The sequence below is a fragment of the Budorcas taxicolor genome, chromosome 14 (assembly GCF_023091745.1).
Source record: "Budorcas taxicolor isolate Tak-1 chromosome 14, Takin1.1, whole genome shotgun sequence".
In the NCBI taxonomy this organism is placed as follows: Eukaryota; Metazoa; Chordata; class Mammalia; order Artiodactyla; family Bovidae; genus Budorcas; species Budorcas taxicolor.
The window spans coordinates 88,327,508-88,345,881 of NC_068923.1; positions in this window are offsets into that span (position 1 = coordinate 88,327,508).

Genomic DNA, 18,374 nt, shown 5'->3' on the forward strand with positions numbered 1-18,374 from the left:
CGTCTCCCATTTTGGGGGCAGATTCCTTACCAGCTGAGATACCAGGGAATAAAGCAATGAGATATGTCACATGATTATCTTGTAGGCACTTTTCTAGATGTTATAGGAATCAGAAGGACACATAGCATCAAAGAAAATGCATCAGTCAAAATGGTAATGATAAATAAAGAAGAGGCATAAATTTTTACATAGGATATTTTAGAATCATGTGCAAGTTGGATTTAATGAAATATATTTTTAAACTATAGTGGGTAAACTTTGTATTTGCTTATACAATGGTTTAAATGTCTGTATCCTCCAAAATTCATATGCTGAAATCTTAATACATAAATTGTGCCCTTTGGGAGGTGCTTCAGTCACAAATGTGGAGCCCTCATAAATGGGATTGGTGTTCTTTACTTCTACAGAGCTTCCTGTCCCTTCTGTCTTGTGAGGACACAGGAAGCTGCAGACTGTGAATCAGGAAGCCAGGCCTCACCAAATATGACAATTACCGCTGTGTTAATCTTGGACTTTCCAGCCTCCAGAACTGTGAGGAATACATTTTTATTGTTTATAAGGAAACCAGTCTAGAGCACTTTCTGATAGCAGTCCAAATGGGCTAACTCATCTTCAGTCAGTTCAGCCAGTCAGTTGTGTCTGACTCTTTGCAACCCCAAGGACTGCAGCACGCCAGGCCTCCCTGTCTGTCATCAACTCCTAGAGCTTACTCAAACTCATGTCCATCGAGTGAGTGCTGCCATCCAAACATCTCATCCTCTGTTGTCCCCTTCTCCTGCCTTCAATCTTTCCCAGCATCAGGGTCTTTTCTGAGTCAATTCTTCACATCAGGTGGCCAAAGTATTGGAAATTCAGCTTCAGCATTAGTCCTTCCAAATGAGTATTCAGGACTGATTTCCTTTAGGGTGTCTGGTTAGATCTCCTTGCAGTCCAAGGGACTCTCAAGAGTCTTCTCCAACACCACAGTTCAAAAGCAACAATTCTTCGGTACTCAAATTTTTTTATACTCCAACTCACACATCCATACATGACTACTGGAAAAACCATAGCTTTGACCAGATGGACCTTTGTTGGCAAAGTAACATCTCTACTTTTTAATATGCTGTCTAGGTTGGTCATAACTTTTCCTACAAGGAGCAAGCATCTTTTAATTTCATGGCTACAGTCACCATCTGCAGTGATTTTGGAGCCCAAGAAAATAAAGTCTCTCACTATTTCCATTGTTTCCCCATCTATTTGCCATGAAGTGATGGGAGTGGTTGTCATGATCTTTGTTTTTTGAATGCTGAGTTTTGAGCCAACTTTTTCACTCTCCTCTTTCACTTTCATCAAGAAGCTCTTCAGTTCTTCTTCGCTTTTTGCCATAAAGTTGGCATCATCTGCGTATCTGAGGTTATTGATATTTCTCCCGGCAATCTTGACCCCAGCTTGTGTTTCATCCAGCCCAGAATTTTTCATGATGTACTCTGCATATAAGTTAAATAAGCAGAGTGACAGTATGCAGCCTCAATGTACTCCTTTCCCAATTTGGAACCAGTCTGTTCCATGTCCAATTCTCACTGTTGCTTCTTGACCTGCATACAGATTTCTCAGGAGGCAGTTAAGGTGGTCTGGTATTCCCATCTCTTGAAGAATTTTCCACAGGTTGTGAACTACATAGTCAAAGGCTTTGGCATAATCAATAAAGCAGATGTTTTGCTGGTATTCTTTGGCTTTTTCGATGATCCAGTAGATGTTGGCAATTTGATCTCTGAGTCCTCTGCCTTTTCTAAATTCAGCTTGGACATCTGGAAGTTCACGGTTCACATACTCTTGAAAGCCTGGCTTGGAGAATTTTGAGCCTTACTTTGCTAGCTTGTGAGATTGGTGCAATTGTGCGGTACTTTGAACTTTCTTTGGCATTGCCTTTCATTGGGATTGGAATGAAAACTGACCTTTTCCAGTCCTATGGCCACTGCTGAGTTTTCCAAATTCGTTGGCATATTGAATGCAGCACTTTCATAACATCATCTTTTAGGATTTGAAATAGCTCAACTGAAATTCCATCACTTCCACTAGCTTTGTTTGTAGTGATGCTTCCTAAGACCCACTTGACACCCCACTGCAGGATGTCTGGCTCTAGGTGAGTGATCACACCATCATGGTTATCTGAGTTATTAAGTTTTTTTTGTACAGTTCTGTATATTCTTGCCACCTCTTCTTAATATCTTCTGCTTCTGTTAGGTCCATACCATTTCTGTCCTTTATTGAGGCCATCTTTGCATGAAATGTTCCCTTGGTATCTCTCATTTTCTTGAAGAGATCTCTAGTTTTTCTCATTCTATTGTTTTCCTTTATTTCTTTGCATTGATCACTGAGAAAGGTTTTCTCATCTTTCTTACACATACTATAGAATCCACCAAAAAGAAGCTAGGCTTTGCAAACAAATTTAAGATGCTAAATTAAAATGCATTATTAACAGGTTTTAAAAAGCAAACCAAAAATTCCTATTTTTGTTTCAATTTTGTACTTAATATAATGAGGCAAATCATAATATTTAATTTAATTATAGCAATTGGGATTTAGATTATAAGAAATCTTATTTTTAAATATATGTAGTTCTAAAATCTAGGTACAAATTTTTTTTGTGTGTGTGGTTTTTATGCTACAAGACCCTAACATCATGAAAGAAAATTCAGTTGTCCAATATATCAGCAGAAATTTATTTATGTGACTGAGCTAGTAGAAAGCTAGGCAATAGGAATAAACATAGACCCTTATAGAGATTTCAAATGAAGACCATTACAGTGATTTCAAATGAAGACCATTATAGTGATTTCAAGTGAAGAAAAAAAGAATGAATAATTCTTGCTGAAATCCCCAGCTTCTTATGAGTTGGTTTTTTTAATAACTGACTAAAGTATCCTTGAGATGCCTACGAATGCTGCTATAGGAATGGTCCCATTTTCCAAAGCCTGGAATAATTCCATTATGATACAAGGAGTTTTTCACTGTTGTATCCTAGAAAAAAAAAGATTATTAAAAATAATTAATCCTATCAATCCTAAGGTTATAAAGCATAAATTTCATATAAAAACAAATAGAAATAAACAATATGAATCTCTCTTAAGATATATGTTGGTAGAATTTTCACCTAAGCAAAATCTATAAAAAATACAATTTATATTCAATTTTCTATGAAATAAAACCCTTTCAATATTTACATCTAGATGTTATGTCTGAATGGAGCTTTTTTAAGTTTTAAAACAAGAATATGAGGAGAAATTATATTTGAAGTTATAAAGCATTTTTTCCCACTGAAACATTTTATACATGTTATTTAGCTTATCATCTTGATACTTATATTAAAGCAGATTAAACAAGGAGTTATCTGCCCAATTTTTAGTACTTGTCAATATTATAAACTATTATAGTCACTGGAAGAGCTTGTATTATAATAAATTGTGTAAAGGCTCTCTTTGGATCCTCCAAACTAAGAGGGTAACTGTCTATGGTGCCCCTCCTTAGAAGAGGCTTAGATTTCTCTCTTCCATTGATGCCAGCTATCGCTATGTAACTTGCTTTGGCTAATAGATTGAGACATGGGGTGTGCATTTCCAAAAAGAAGCTTCATGAGCCGTTGGCAATTTCCGACAGTATCTCTCTTTAGTCATGTGAGAGCAACACTCTGAGTCTCAGCCAAATGTAGACAAGTGTCAGTCTCTACTAGACAAGTGTGGGAGAAGTGAACCTTTGTTGTTGAGAGTAACAGAGGCCTGGGAATCATTTGTACCATGGCAAAATTTAGCCTAATCTGGAAGACCACATTAATATTTAAAATACATATAATTCTATATTTAATTTTGTGTATATTGACTTTAGTTTGAAAACAGAAAATAAAATAAAAGCCATGGAAAATAGGTGATATTTATAAGTAAGTAAAGGGAATGAGTTTGTGTTGAATGCCTACTGTCTCATTTAATGCTCACAATAAACATGAAAGATGGGCAGTATTTGATTACTTTTCAGTAGAAGACATTAAGGCAGTTTTTAATAAAAATTCTAGTTGACTCAGAGTTGATGTGAGTAATTACATGTTGCTTAAATATATAATAATAAAATGATGTTTAATTCTTAGAATATAAATACTTTGCACCTATTAAAACATAGAAAATGTCTGTAAAACAACTCTGAAAGCAGTGATATTCATGTTAGCATTAATTTAATTTAAAAGATACTATAATTAACCTTGTTATATCAAGCTTCAGGAAATAAATATGTTATTGTTCTTACAGCATAACTTTTTGTTTTTAGTTCAGTATGCTTTGACTATTTTGTGCAGCCTATTAATTTAACTCTCATACTTCATTTTTTCATTTGCAGGGCTGAAAAACTTTTTTCATGTAATATCATTTTACTAGTTACCATTCAATTATGACAGAGAAAAATTTTTCAAAATGGTAAATCTACAAAAGTACTGATAATTAAAATAATACTAATTAAACACAAAGAAAATGAATCTGGGCAGTAAACCAATACTTCAAAGTGGTAATCCAGATAGTTCAGGATGCATTTATATTATTTTTCTGTTAACATTGATAGTGATAAGAAGCAATAATATATAGAATTACAATAAAAACAAGAGATACTTGATATCACAAAGACATTAGTTGTTCCACTATGATCTGAACTTATGGAACCTAGGGGACAAGTGTTACATAAGTTGAAAAATTCCAAATTAGGACTTGGAAATATTAAGCAACCTGTGAGTCATGCAACTCAAAAATGGTAAAGCCCAGATTTTAATCTGAGTCAATCTTCTCTTTTATTATCACTAAATTTTTAGATAGAGCATAATCCTCCTTAAGGTAAATAGTTCAAAACCCCCACAAAACTTATGATGTGATATTAATGACTGAAAAGTAAAAAAGAATAAAATTGTTGACAAAAGAAGATAGTAGAATATCAGAGAAATATATTCAAGAATTCTTTCTTGTCAGAAGCTTATATCAATAGAAATATTTTCTTGAAATTAGCATCAAACTGTTTTATGATTGCTTATTTATCTTTTATTTATATTTTTGTAAAAATAAATAGAGGTAAATAGAAGATGAAATAAAAGCAAAGAAGAGCAATAAAGCCAGGTAAGGACACAATTCATAGAACATGAAAATAGTAACAAAAGGAGAACTCTTAATAGAAGTTGCTGCGCCTTGGCACCAACGCATTCGACTTCATAGGCAACTAAGTTAAAATGACATTTTGTAAGTTTCATGGCTTCCATTTCTCAATTAAGCAAACCTATTCCTCCAAGTATAGTTACAGCCCCATTGGTATTAAGATATAGCATAAATTTAGTAACAGATTTTTTTTTTTTCAGGAAAAAGTAAACTCATTCAATGGTCCTAAAATTTACCCTATCATGCAGCACAAAAAAGTAGCAAATCTTTGATTTTTCTAAGTTAAATTTAATTTACTTTGAAAAATTTACCCAGGGCATACAGGAAATTGAATTTAGTCACTCTTGATATCCTTTCCATTCTTTTCAGAATAGTGCAAATGTCATGAGTCTAACGTAGTTTAAGCCTGCGAAGGGGAAACTGGTCTGTGCTCATGGTCACTAACGACATGCTCTGCTTTGAGCCCACCCCAGATGGCACAGTGGTCAAGAATCCATGCTTGACAATGCAGGAGACACGGGTGACCTGGGTTCAGTCCATGGACTGAGAAGATCTCCTGGTGTGGGAAATGGCAACCCATTCTTGTACTCTTGCCTGGAAAATTCCATTGACAGTGGAGCCTGGTAGGCTACAGTCCACAGGGTCAAAAAGAGTCAGACACGGCTGAGCAATTCAAGCACATGCAGATGCCTCCTTGACCTGGGTTGACCCCATCACTTGGGAGCCACCAGTGTCTGGGCCCACTCTCCCGGGGTCTACCCCGCAGGTACTCTCTCTGAAGCAGGTCGCCTTGCTCGGCACTGTGGCGGAGACAGCACACGTCTTCCTTCTCACAGAGCATGTAAAATGATTTCACTCCTGGCGCTCTAGAGAAGCCCTTCAAACACCCCTCGGAGCTTTCAGTTTCCACCAGCCACGTGGAAACTATTCTCTGTATATTCTCTGGATTCATGATGAATATTTTCCCATTTAAAACTCCACTATAAACACAATAGTTGAAAGTTGAAAAAAAAACAATAGATGTTAGTAACTTTTATTCCTACCAATTTACCTTGTTAGCAGTATATTTTTTAGAGAGTCAAGTCTTAAGAAAAGTCAGAGTTAGGCTTTGTTGAGTTTTATTGTTGTAATATTAGATTTCATAATATACTGTATTAATTGTGTGTTGAATTTAAGCTATTAAGTTTTAATTGTCAAAAACAGATAAATTGGAAAACTAAAATTTTCTTTCTCCAAAATTAGAGATTTCAAATATGGTCTAAAACATATTCATTTGTCTTATGCTTTTATTCTATCTCTCTGTCTCTTCAATGTAATATAATATGCATAACACCATTTTAACCCTTGAGAGACATACAGTTCAGTGGCTTCCACTACATTCACATTGTTTTGTAACTATCACCACTATTCATCTCCAAAAGGTTTTCATCATCCCAAACTGAAATTCTGCATCCACAAAACAAAAACTCCCCACTCTACTCACCTCTGAGCTCCAGGTAACTGCTACCCTACCTTCTGCCTCTGTAAATGTAAGATGGGATTTGGCTATTCTAAGTGTCTCCTGTAAGTGGAATTATACTTGCCTTTTTATGTCTAGCTCATTTCACTTAGCATAATGTCTTCAAGTTTCACCCATGTAGAATATAACAGATCCTCATTCTCTCTTACAGGACATTTCTTTGTCTGGATACCATGAGCATGTTTAGCAACAAAGCTCAGAAAGGAACTGGAAATAATGAGCTTAGTGGACAGTAAGTTAAAGCATATCTTTTGTCATGAGAGAGAAAAAGAGAGATAGAGAGAAAGAGAAAGAAAAAAAAAGAAATAAATTTGGGAGAGCTAAAAGATAAAATGCAGAAGCTGACATTACAGAACTTGAGTTTTCCCATTGCACTGGAAAACTAATTTCAACACTTTACAGCACCTCTTCATTTCAGGTTTACATTAGACACAAAGCTTTTTAAATTTATTGCTTGGTTTGAAAATGGGCAAAGGTTTGTAACACAGCCTCTCTAGCTAAACTCCTTTTCTCAAATTTTATAAAAACCAGGTTTTTCTATTAAAAATATAGTCATGGGAATCTTGGAAGAAGATGTTATTGTTATAAAATGATGCAGCAAGCAGTAAGGACAAAGACTGCCAAGTTAAACACAAAGGGAAGTCCATTTGCATATCCCCACACTCTCACACATGTATTCCAGTGTGAATTGTCTGTGAGTTTCTGATGACAGAACTTGACCCATTAAACACTCATTCTGAGAAAGACTCAGCTTTCTCCACAAACTGCATTTATATTTCCCAGATGATTACATCTTTTATCAAAAGCAGCAGTTGAGAAGTGGGCAAGCTCAACATCAGAAACATAGTCCAGCTTTGACACTTTGACAACCAGTTTCACTTACAAATGATATGGGAAAGGCAAGGAGAGCAAGGCAGTTGTTGGGATTAGATTCTCAAGAATAACATTAAGTTCATGTCACAAAAGATGGGGGAAAAAATCAGTGATCATCAGATGGCAAGTTGTTTCTTCAAGAAATTGAATAGTTTACTTAAAAACTTAGCTTGTGTTGTTATCTTTGAAATACAAGGGTCAAATGAATCAATAAATGTATCACATTCAAGATAAGAATATACAGAATGCATGCATATTATACCCAGAGACATCTATATATACCTATATATCTATTTGTGTCAATAAAAATAAACATGTTCTTTGAAAGATGTTTGTAAATTCTTTACACATCTTTCTTACATGTACAAACTTACTCTTATAAAAATTATTGGATTTGCAAACATTTTTCCTATTGCAGAGGTTGATTTTTCATTTTGTTGATAGTTTCTTTTCTGTGAAGAAGTTTTCTAGTTGGTTTCTAATATCTATTTCTGGTTTATTTTTTGCTTTTGTTGTCTTGGCTTTTGGTATCAAACCAAAAAAAATATTGCCACAACTATTGTCAAGGAGCTTATCCTATGTTTTCTTCTAGAAGTCCTAAGGGTTCAGGTCTTACAGTAAAGTCTTTATTCTGAGACGATTTTTGTGTATGGTGTAAGATAGAAATTAATTTCTTTTTGAATATGGCTGTCTAGTTTTCTCAATACCACTTATTAAAAGAGAATGTCCTGTCTCCATTGTATATTTGTGGCTCCTATGCTATAAATTATGTGACCCTATCTATGTGGGATTAAGTCCAGGCTTTCTATGCTGTTCCATTTATTTATCGGTTTTTATGCCAGTAACATACTTTCCTGCCCTTTGCTTGGGTAGGAAGCTTGTCTTCTAAACTGCAAGGTGTACCTATCAGTACATTCAGTTTGGGGCCTGGCTTAGCCTTCTGCGTGCTGTATCTTACTTTATATGTAATCATTTATCAGTTTGTTGCTTCATAATCTATGTCAGTCTAGATTTTTAAATTCAAAGCAAGCAACCAAACAAACAAGAAATGCCGACACATTGAATCCTTACACGGACCTGTGATCCCTAGACAGACCGTATGATGTGCTGTCTTGACACTTCAGGACTCATGACAATGACATGTGCTCCACTGCACATAAAGTGGCCTTCTACCTGTAACTGATTTAGCTCTTCAGCCCCACTGCTCAATTCTTGAACTTTTTATCTTCCTATCACTGATAAATGGACACTAGCCATGCATATAACATATGCAATTGGTCTATGTAAAATTGAGACAGATGCTATATTATTAGCCACTGTTTAAAACAACTGTTGAATTACAGTAATCTGAGTATGTATCATTATGTGTAGAGTCATGGAAATTGAGAATTAAGCAAAATTCACAGAGCTGTATATATTCAAGATAAGACATCACAATGCACACTGCACAAAATGAATGTTAAAGCTCCTTCCGCTTCTTTCCATACAAAAGAGAAAAACAAGTGAATTACAACTACTTCCCTTAGGATGCTCTGAGTTATATTATGCTACTATGCCACAAGTTCCACATTATATATTGAGATCAAACAAATGTTAAGCTCTGAAAGGCAAAGCTTCATGATAGTGAGCATCTTTCACATTTATGAAGTGCTACTAAGAGGGGTAGGAAAAGATGGTGGTGTAGGAAGACCCTGGACTCACCTCCTCCCATGAACACACCAAAATTCCAACTACTTATAACTGGCACACTAAGCACGGGCAGCTGCGACCGGTGCACTAAGCGCAGCCGAGTGGAGCTACCCCACGACCGAGGTCAGGGGCAGAAGCCGGGAGGACCCCATGCCCGAAGGGCGGCGGCCAAGAGGAGTTACCCCACTTCCAAGGTCAGGGGCAGTGGCCTGGAGGAGCCACCCCATGCCTGAGTCCAGGGTCAGCAGCCGGGAGGAGCAACCCCACGCCTGAGGCCAGGGGCGGCGGCCGGGAGGACCTACCCCACGTCCAAGGAACGGTGGCTGCACAGGCGCAGGAGGGCCTAGAGGAGCTATCCCACGTAGAAGGTCAGGAAGGGCAGCGGTGAGGAGATACCCTTCGTTCAAGGTAAGGAGTAGTGGCTGTGCTTTGCTGGAGCAGCCATGAAGAGATACCCCATGCCCAAGGCAAGAGAAACCCAAGTAAGATGGTAGGTGTTGTGAGAGGGCATCAGAGGGCAGACACACTGAAACCATAATCACAGAAAACTAGTCCATCTAATCACACTAGGACCACAGCATTGTCTAACTCAATGAAACCAAGCCATGCCTGTGGGGCAACCCAAGACAGGTGGGTCATGGTGGAGAGGTCTGACAGAATGTGGTCCACTGGAGAAGGGAATGGCAAACCACTTCAGTATTCTTGCCTTGAGAACTCCATGAACAGTATGAAAAGGCAAAATGATAGGATACTGAAAGAGGAACTCCCCAGGTCTGTAGGTGTCCAATATGCTACTGGAGATCAGTGGAGAAATAACTACAGAAAGAATCAAGGGATGGAGCCAAAGCAAAAATAATACCCAGTGGTGGATGTGACTGGTGACAGAAGCAAGGTCTGATGCTGTAAAGAGCAATATTGCATAGGAACCTGGAATGTCAGGTCCATGAATCAAGGCAAATTGGAAGTGGTCAAACAGGAAATGGCAAGAGTGAACGTTGACATTCTAGGAATCAGCGAACTAAAATGGACTGGAATGGGTGAGTTTAACTCAGATGACCATTATATCTACTACTGCGGGCAGGAATCCCTCAGAAGAAATGGAGTAGCCATTATGGTCAACAAGAGTCCGAAATGCAGTACTTGGATGCAATCTCAAAAACGACAGAATGGTCTCTGTTCGTCTCCAAGGCAAACCATTCAATATCACGGTAATCCAAGTCTATGCCCCAACCAGTAATGCTGAAGAAGCTGAAGTTGAACGGTTCTATGAAGACCAACAAAACCTTTTAGAACTAACACCCAAAAGAGATGTCCTTTTCATTATAGGGGACTGGAATGCAAAAGTAGGAAGTCAAGAAACACCTGGAGTAACAGGCAAATTTGGCCTTGGAATGTGGAATGAAGCAGGGCAAAGACTAGAAGAGTTTTACCAAGAAAATGCACTGGTCATAGCAAACACCCTCTTCCAACAACATAAGAGAAGACTCTACACATGGACATCACCAGATGGTCAACACCGAAATCAGACTGATTAATTCTTTGCAGCCAAAGATGAAGAAGCTCTATACAGTCAACAAAAAACAAGAACAGGAGCTGACTGTGGCTCAGATCATGAACTCCTTATTGCCAAACTCAGACTTAAATTGAAGAAAGTAGGGAAAACCGCTAGAGCATTCAGGTATGACCTAAATCAAATCCCTTATGATTATACAGTGGAAGTGAGAAATAGATTTAAGGGCCAAGATCTGATAGATAGAGTGCCTGATGAACTATGGAATGAGGTTCGTGACATTGTACAGGAGACAGGGATCAAGACCATCCCCAAGGAAAAGAAATGCAAAAAAGCAAAATAGCTGTCTGGGGAGGGCTTACAAATAGCTGTGAAAAGAAGAGAGGCGAAAAGCAAAGGAGAAAAGGAAAGATATAAGCATCTGAATGCAGAGTTCCAAAGAATAGCAAGAAGAGATAAGAATGCCTTCTTCAGTGATCAATGCAAAGAAATAGAGGAAAACAACAGAATGGGAAAGCCTAGAGATCTCGTCAAGAAAATTAGAGATACCAAGGGAATATTTCATGCAAAGATGGGCTCGATAAAGGACAGACATGGCATGGACCTATCAGAAGCAGAAGATATTAAGAAGAGGTGGCAAGAATACACGGAAGAACTGTACAAAAAAGATCTTCACGACCCAGATAATCACTATGGTGTGATCCCTCACCTAGAGCCAGACATCCTGGAATGTGAAGTCAAGTGGGCCTTAGAAAGCATCACTACAAACAAAGCTAGTGGAGGTGATGGAATTCCAGTTGAGTTGTTTCAAATCCTGAAAGATGATGTTGTGAAAGTGCTACACTCAATATGCCAGCAAATGTGGAAAACTCAGCAGTGGCCACAGGACTGGAAAAGGTCAGTTTTCATTCCAATCCCAAAGAAAGGCAATGCCAAAAATGCTCAAACTACCGAACAGTTGCACTCATCTCACACACTAGTAAAGTAATGCTCAAAATTCTCCAAGCCAGGCTTCAGCAATACGTGAACCGTGAACTTCCTGATGTTCAAGCTGGTTTTAGAAAAGGCAGAGGTACCAGAGATCAAATTGCTAACATCTGCTGGATCATGGAAAAAGCAAGAGAGTTCCAGAAAAACATCTATTTCTGCTTTATTGACTATGCCAAAGCCTTTGACTGTTTGGATCACAATAAACTGTGGAAAATTCTGAAAGACATGGGAATACCAGACCACCTGACCTGCCTCTTGAAAAATCTGTATGCAGGTCAGGAAGCAACAGTTAGAACTGGACATGGAACAACAGACTGGTTCCAAATAGGACAAGGAGTACGTCAAGGCTGTATATTGTCACACTGCTTATTTAACTTATATGCAGAGTACATCATGAGAAGTGCTGGACTGGAAGAAACACAAGCTGGAATCAATATTGCCAGGAGAAATATCAATAACCTCAGATATGCAGGTGACACCACCTTTATGGCAGAAAGTGAAGAGGAACTAAAAAGCCTCTTGATGAAAGTGAAAGAGGAGAGTGAAAAAGTTGGCTTAAAGCTCAACATTCAAAAAATGAAGATCGTGGCATCTGGTCCCATCACTTCATGGGAAATAGATGGGGAAACAGTAGAAACAGTGTCAGACTTTATTTTGGGGGGCTCCAAAATCACTGCAGATGGTGACTGCAGCCATGAAATTAAAAGACCCTTACTCCTTGGAAGAAAAGTTATGAGCAACCTAGATAGTATATTCAAAAGCAGAGACATTACTTTGCTGACTAAGGTCCATCTAGTCAAGGCTATGGTTTTTCCTGTAATCATGTATGAATGTGAGAGTTGGACTGTGAAGAAGGCTGAGCATCAAAGATTTGATGCTTTTGAACTGTGGTGTTGGAGAAGACTCTTAAGAGTTCCTTGGACTGCAAGGAGATCCACCCAGTCCATTCTGAAGGAGATCAGCCCTGGGATTTCTTTGGAAGGACTGATGCTAAAGCTGAAACTCCAGTACTTTGGGCACCTCATGAGAAGAGTTGACTCATTGGAAAAGAGTCTGATGCTGGGAGGGATTGTGGTCAGGAGGAGAAGGGGACGACAGAGGATGAGATGGCTGGATGGCATCACGGACTCGATGGACGTGAGTCTGAGTGAACTCCGGGAGTTGGTGATGGACAGGGAGGCCTGGCGTGCTGCGATTCATGCGGTTGCAAACAGTTGGACATGACTGAGCAACTGAACTGAACTGATGGTGCAACTATCTCTGAGAATCACTTGAAGTTGACTAGGAAATATGTTCCACAACTGAAAATAAAAAGGACATGCCACAGTGAGATGGGTGGGAGTGGGGGGGCGTGATCTGGCCATGAACCATACTGTCGGTATTGTGACCTCTAGGCTGAAATGATATCACAGCCTTGAAGGTTGCCTCTGAGAAATGAGAGATTCAAACCCCTGACCAGACTCCCCAGGCCAAGGGATCTGCACTGGGAAAATGATCTCCCGCAATATCTGGCTTTGAAAATCAATGGTACTTATGTGTCCTGACTATTGGGGAGGCATGAAAGTGAAGTCACTCAGTCGTGTCCAACTCTTAGAGACCTCATGGACTGAAGCCCACCAGGCTCCTCCGTCCATGGAACTTTCTAGGCAAGAGTACTGGAGTGGGATGCATTTGCCTTCTCCGTAGAAAACTGAGACTCCACTCTTAAAGGGCATCTGCAAAAACTAAGTCTCTCTGAATTCCAGTGCAGAGGCAAAGTTCTGAAATGTACCTGGGTCATTCATAACGTGGAGAAGGCAGTGGCAACCCACTCCAGTGTTCTTGCCTGGAGAATCCCAGGGATGGGGGAGCCTGGTGGGCTGCCATCTATGGGGTCACACAGAGTCGGACACGACTGAAGTGACTTAGCAGCATTCATAACAAAGGGCTTACTAGGTGGCATCAGTGGTAAAGAACCCACCTGTCAATGCAGGAGATGTAAGAAGTGAGGGTTCGATCCCAGGATCGGAAAGATCCCCTGGAGGTTGGCATGGCAACCTACTCGAGTATACTTCCTGGGAGAAGCCCACGGACAGAGGAGCCAGAGAGCTACAGTCCTTAGGGTCACACAGTGCTGGATATGACTGAAGCAACTTAGCATGCATAGAGGGCTTCCCTCATAGCTCAGTCGGTAAAGAATTTGCTGGCAATGCAGGAGACCCGGATTTGATTCCTGGGTTGGGAAGATCCCTTGGAGAAGAAAATGGCACCCTACTCCAGTATTCTTGCCTGGAGAATCCCATGGACAGAGGAGCCTGGCAGGCTACAGTCCACAGTGTTGCGCAGAGTCGGACATGACTAACGACTGAAGCACACAGCAACATGCATACATAAGGAGATTCATTGAATAATTATAGAGTATGTGTCCAAGGAGTAGGGATCTTTTGGAATTCACTCTGGGTACAGAGAAGCTGGTAAGTGCCAGTTTTCATTTATCTTTGTTTGTTTGTGGTTCACCTTTTATCTTCCCAGGTGATACTAGTGGTAAGTATCTGTCTGCCAATGCAGGAGACACAAGAGATGCTGGTTCAATCCCTGGGTCAGGAATATCCTCTGGAGAAGGACATAGCAACCCACTCCAGTATTCTTGCCTGAAGAATCCCATGGACAGAGGAGCCTGGAGGGCTACAGTCCATGGGTTGCAGAGTTGGACAGGACTGAAGCAACTTAGTATGCATAGCATGCGTGCATGCAACTTTTACCTAACTGGCTTAGTGCTGGAAGGGGATGCCATTTCTGATTCTACCTATCGAATCTACTGGTGGTCAGCCGAGACTCTCCAAAGCAGCCCATGCCCCACTAGACGTAGACTATAATTTTCTGTTCTAGGAATTCTCCAGGCAAGACTGCTGGAATAGGTTGTCATTTCCTTCCCCAGGGAATGTTCCCAACCCAGAGACTGACCCCAGATCTCTTACATTGCAGGTGAATTCTTTCCTGTCTGAACCTAATGATCAAGGTATTGATCAAACAGGAAGATATAATACTTGTAGACATATATGCACTCAACATAGAATTTAAGTACATAAAGCAAATATTGAGATTTAAATTGATAGTAACACAATTTTAGGTAATTTTAGCATGCCATTTACATTAATTAATATATCATCCAGCTGGAATATATATATATATTTTGTTGTTGTTGTTGTTGTTCAGTTGCTCAGTCAAATCCAACTGTTTTCAATCCCATGGACTGCTGCAGCATGCCAGCTTCCCTGTCCTTCATTATCTCCCAGAGTTTACTCAAATTCATGTCCACTGAGTCAATGATGCCATCCAACCATCTTATCCTCTGTTGCCCCTTTCTCCTCCTGCTTTCAATCTTTCCCAGCATCAGGGTCTTATTCAATGAATTGGCTCTTTGCATCAGGTGGTCAAAGTATTGGAGCTTCAGTTTCAGCATCAGTCCTTCCAATGAATATTCAGGTTTGATTTCCTTTAGGATAAACTGGTTTGATCTCCTTGCTGTCCATGAGACTCTTAAGAGTATACTCCAGCATCACAGTTCAAAAGCATTTGGTGTTAAGCCTTCTTAATGGCCCAGCTCTCATATCTATGTATATATGGACTTCCTTGGTGGCTCAGATGGTAAAGAATCTTCCTGCAATGTGGGGAACCTGGGTTCGATCCCTGGTTCAGAAAGATCCCCTAGAGAGGGGAATGGCTACCCTCTCCAGCATCCTTACCTAGAGAATTCTATGGACAGCAAACCTGGAGGGCTACAGTTCTTGGCGTCACAAAGAGTTGGACATGACTGAGTGACTAATACATTCTTTTTTCATATAAGTATATATATATATAAAACATTCCAGTCCAAAGTAGCAGAATGCATATTCTTTTTAAGTGCATGTGAAACATTCTCCAGGCTCACATGCTAGCAAGCACAGATCATATACTCATATGATCACATGCTCGATCACAAAAATGGTTCAGTAAATTTAAGAAAATTGAAATACTTATCAGCAATCTTTTCCGATCACAATGCTATAAAACTAGAACTTAGGTACAATAAGAAAACTACAAAAAGCACAAGCACATAGAGGGTAAACAAAGAATGAGCCATTGAAGAAATCAGGAGATTTAAAAAAAAAAAAAAAAAACCCTGGATATAAGTGAAAATGGATACACAGCGTACCAACGTATATGGGATGCAACAAAAATAGTCCTAAAAGGGAAATTTAGAGTGACAGGTATCTATCTCAGTAAATAAGAAAAGTCTCAAAAAATACACTAATCTTAATACCATTCAGCTCATCTATAGTGAGATGATGTTCACTAAACATACTGAAATCATTTCATGATGTATGAAGTCAAATCATTGTTTGTACACCTTAAACTTATACAGCAGTGTATGTCAATTATATGTAAGTTAAAATTGGAAGAAAAAAACAGATGAATGAACAAAAATGCTGTGATACGTACATGTTAAGTGGTGCAGGCGTAATAATGGAGAGCACGCTACAATTTGGATGAGCCTCAAAAACACTGTGCTAATGAAGGAAGCCGGAGAAAAGGTCGCATACTGTATGATGCTGCTTTCTGAAAACAATAAGTTAGTTCATAGAGAAAGAAAGGAAATGCGTGACTGCTGGAGGATAGGAGAAAGAGGAGATTGGGGATGTAACTGCTTGGTAGATATGAGGATTCCTTTTGAGATGTTGAAAATAATTTAGAAATTGTGGCTGCATAATATCTATATTATGAATGTACTAAATTCCACTGAATTGCTCTCTTTAAAATAGTTAATTTTATGTTCTGCGATTTTCACCTCAATAGAAATTAGATATAAAAAGGGCTACATGGTTTATGTTACGTGATTTTCACCTCAATAGAAGTTAGATATAAAAAGTGCTACACGGAATTGCATCAAAAATAACAAATTATCTTAATATAACTAGAATTTTAGGTTTAGTCTTCAACAAGATAATAAAACAAATTCCATTAAGTCAAAGAAAACACTGAGAGAGGTACCTCTTTTTCTGTCTCATATACCTATTTCTTTTCTTTGCAGCATCTTTTAGAGAACTTCTCACACATTATGCATACACTTGTGTCCATATTTCTATAATTATGTATCTCCCATAAAAGAGATCCAGAAGACCCATAAAAGAAGTGACTGCTTACACTGTACTATTTTCTTTCTTTCTTTTTTTTTTTACATTTCAGAAGATAGAGTCATTTTGATTATCCAGATATCAATTTTCATCATTTAACTAATGCTTACTGAAGTCTTCCCTATATGTCATTCTGTGATAAGTTCTGGACATACATATGTAAACAAGAGATCTTCAAGAAATCTAAAATCTACAACAGGAAACGAACAGAAGTAAAATGTCAGGTAATGAGACAATGTTCTCAAAAAAAGTTGAAAAAGAGATGTTAAAAAAAAAAGCTTCAATTCTTCTTGTAAAAGCTTTAAACACAGTTCAGAGAATTAATGATTAATATTTCCTTTAATAATAATTTCAATGGGAAGAATACGAAAATATCAATTTTACAATAAAAACATAAACTTTGGTATAATAGGAAAAGAAAAACATTTTCACTTCTTAATATTATATTCCATTTTAGTTATGAAGAGTAGTCTGAGGCAACAGATAAATTAATATGATAATTTGATACTTAAAGACTTAGGCATAACAAGTGAAATTTAATTTCGTAATCTCATGGTAATCATTTAGGGTCCAGAAGAGAGCAACACAATAATTAAAAGAAACAGCATTTATGAAGGGAATTGAAGGAACTAATGAAATATAGCCTAGAAAAGAGAAGAATAAGTGATATTTAATTTTGCTTGAAGAGATACAGTAGAGATACAATGTTATGGGTCAAAGAACTAGGGCAAATGTTGATTTAAATATGTGTCAATAATCAAAAATATATATGCAAGTAGGGCATTTGAACACTGACGTTTACATGAAATTTTCTCCCCACAGAATTATACATTTTTTGGCTCTGGACTTACAGACAGGAAAAAACTTACATTAGTTATAACATAAATGAGTGAGAAACTTTTGCACTTCCTTTGTATTTTGGGGAGTAACTTTTTGGGTTGCTTTGAATTTTTTTTTTTTTTTTTTTGGTACAATTTGGAATATACTAAATTGTGTCCATTGTGTCTCTTATTGAGAGCAATAAGCATTAATATTCTTTGATTAATCTGAAATGCTTGTGAAGTATAAAATTGATTTTAAAAATTGATTGAAGTATAAAATTGATTTTAGATTTTTAAAAAATCTAAACAACTGTAACCAATACCAGTACTAATTTAATATGTCCACTGAAATGACGCTACCAGCTCCTGTCCACTGCAACCCTTTTCCAAAATTTATAAAACCACTTAACCCATGTAAATTATACTTGTAGACCAAAGACCACAACTTGGACTACTATTTCTGCAACCTATTGAATATTTACATTAAAAATTTAAACATAGCTTAAAAATTAATAAGGAGCCATTATTCCAGATATTTTTAAATGCAATTTTATTCTAATTTTTGTAGTGTTTCATTTACTTTAGATTTCTGCTCTGACTCACAATTCTATTTCAATTTATAATTATTAATATTTTACTATTTATTCCAAATAGAATAAA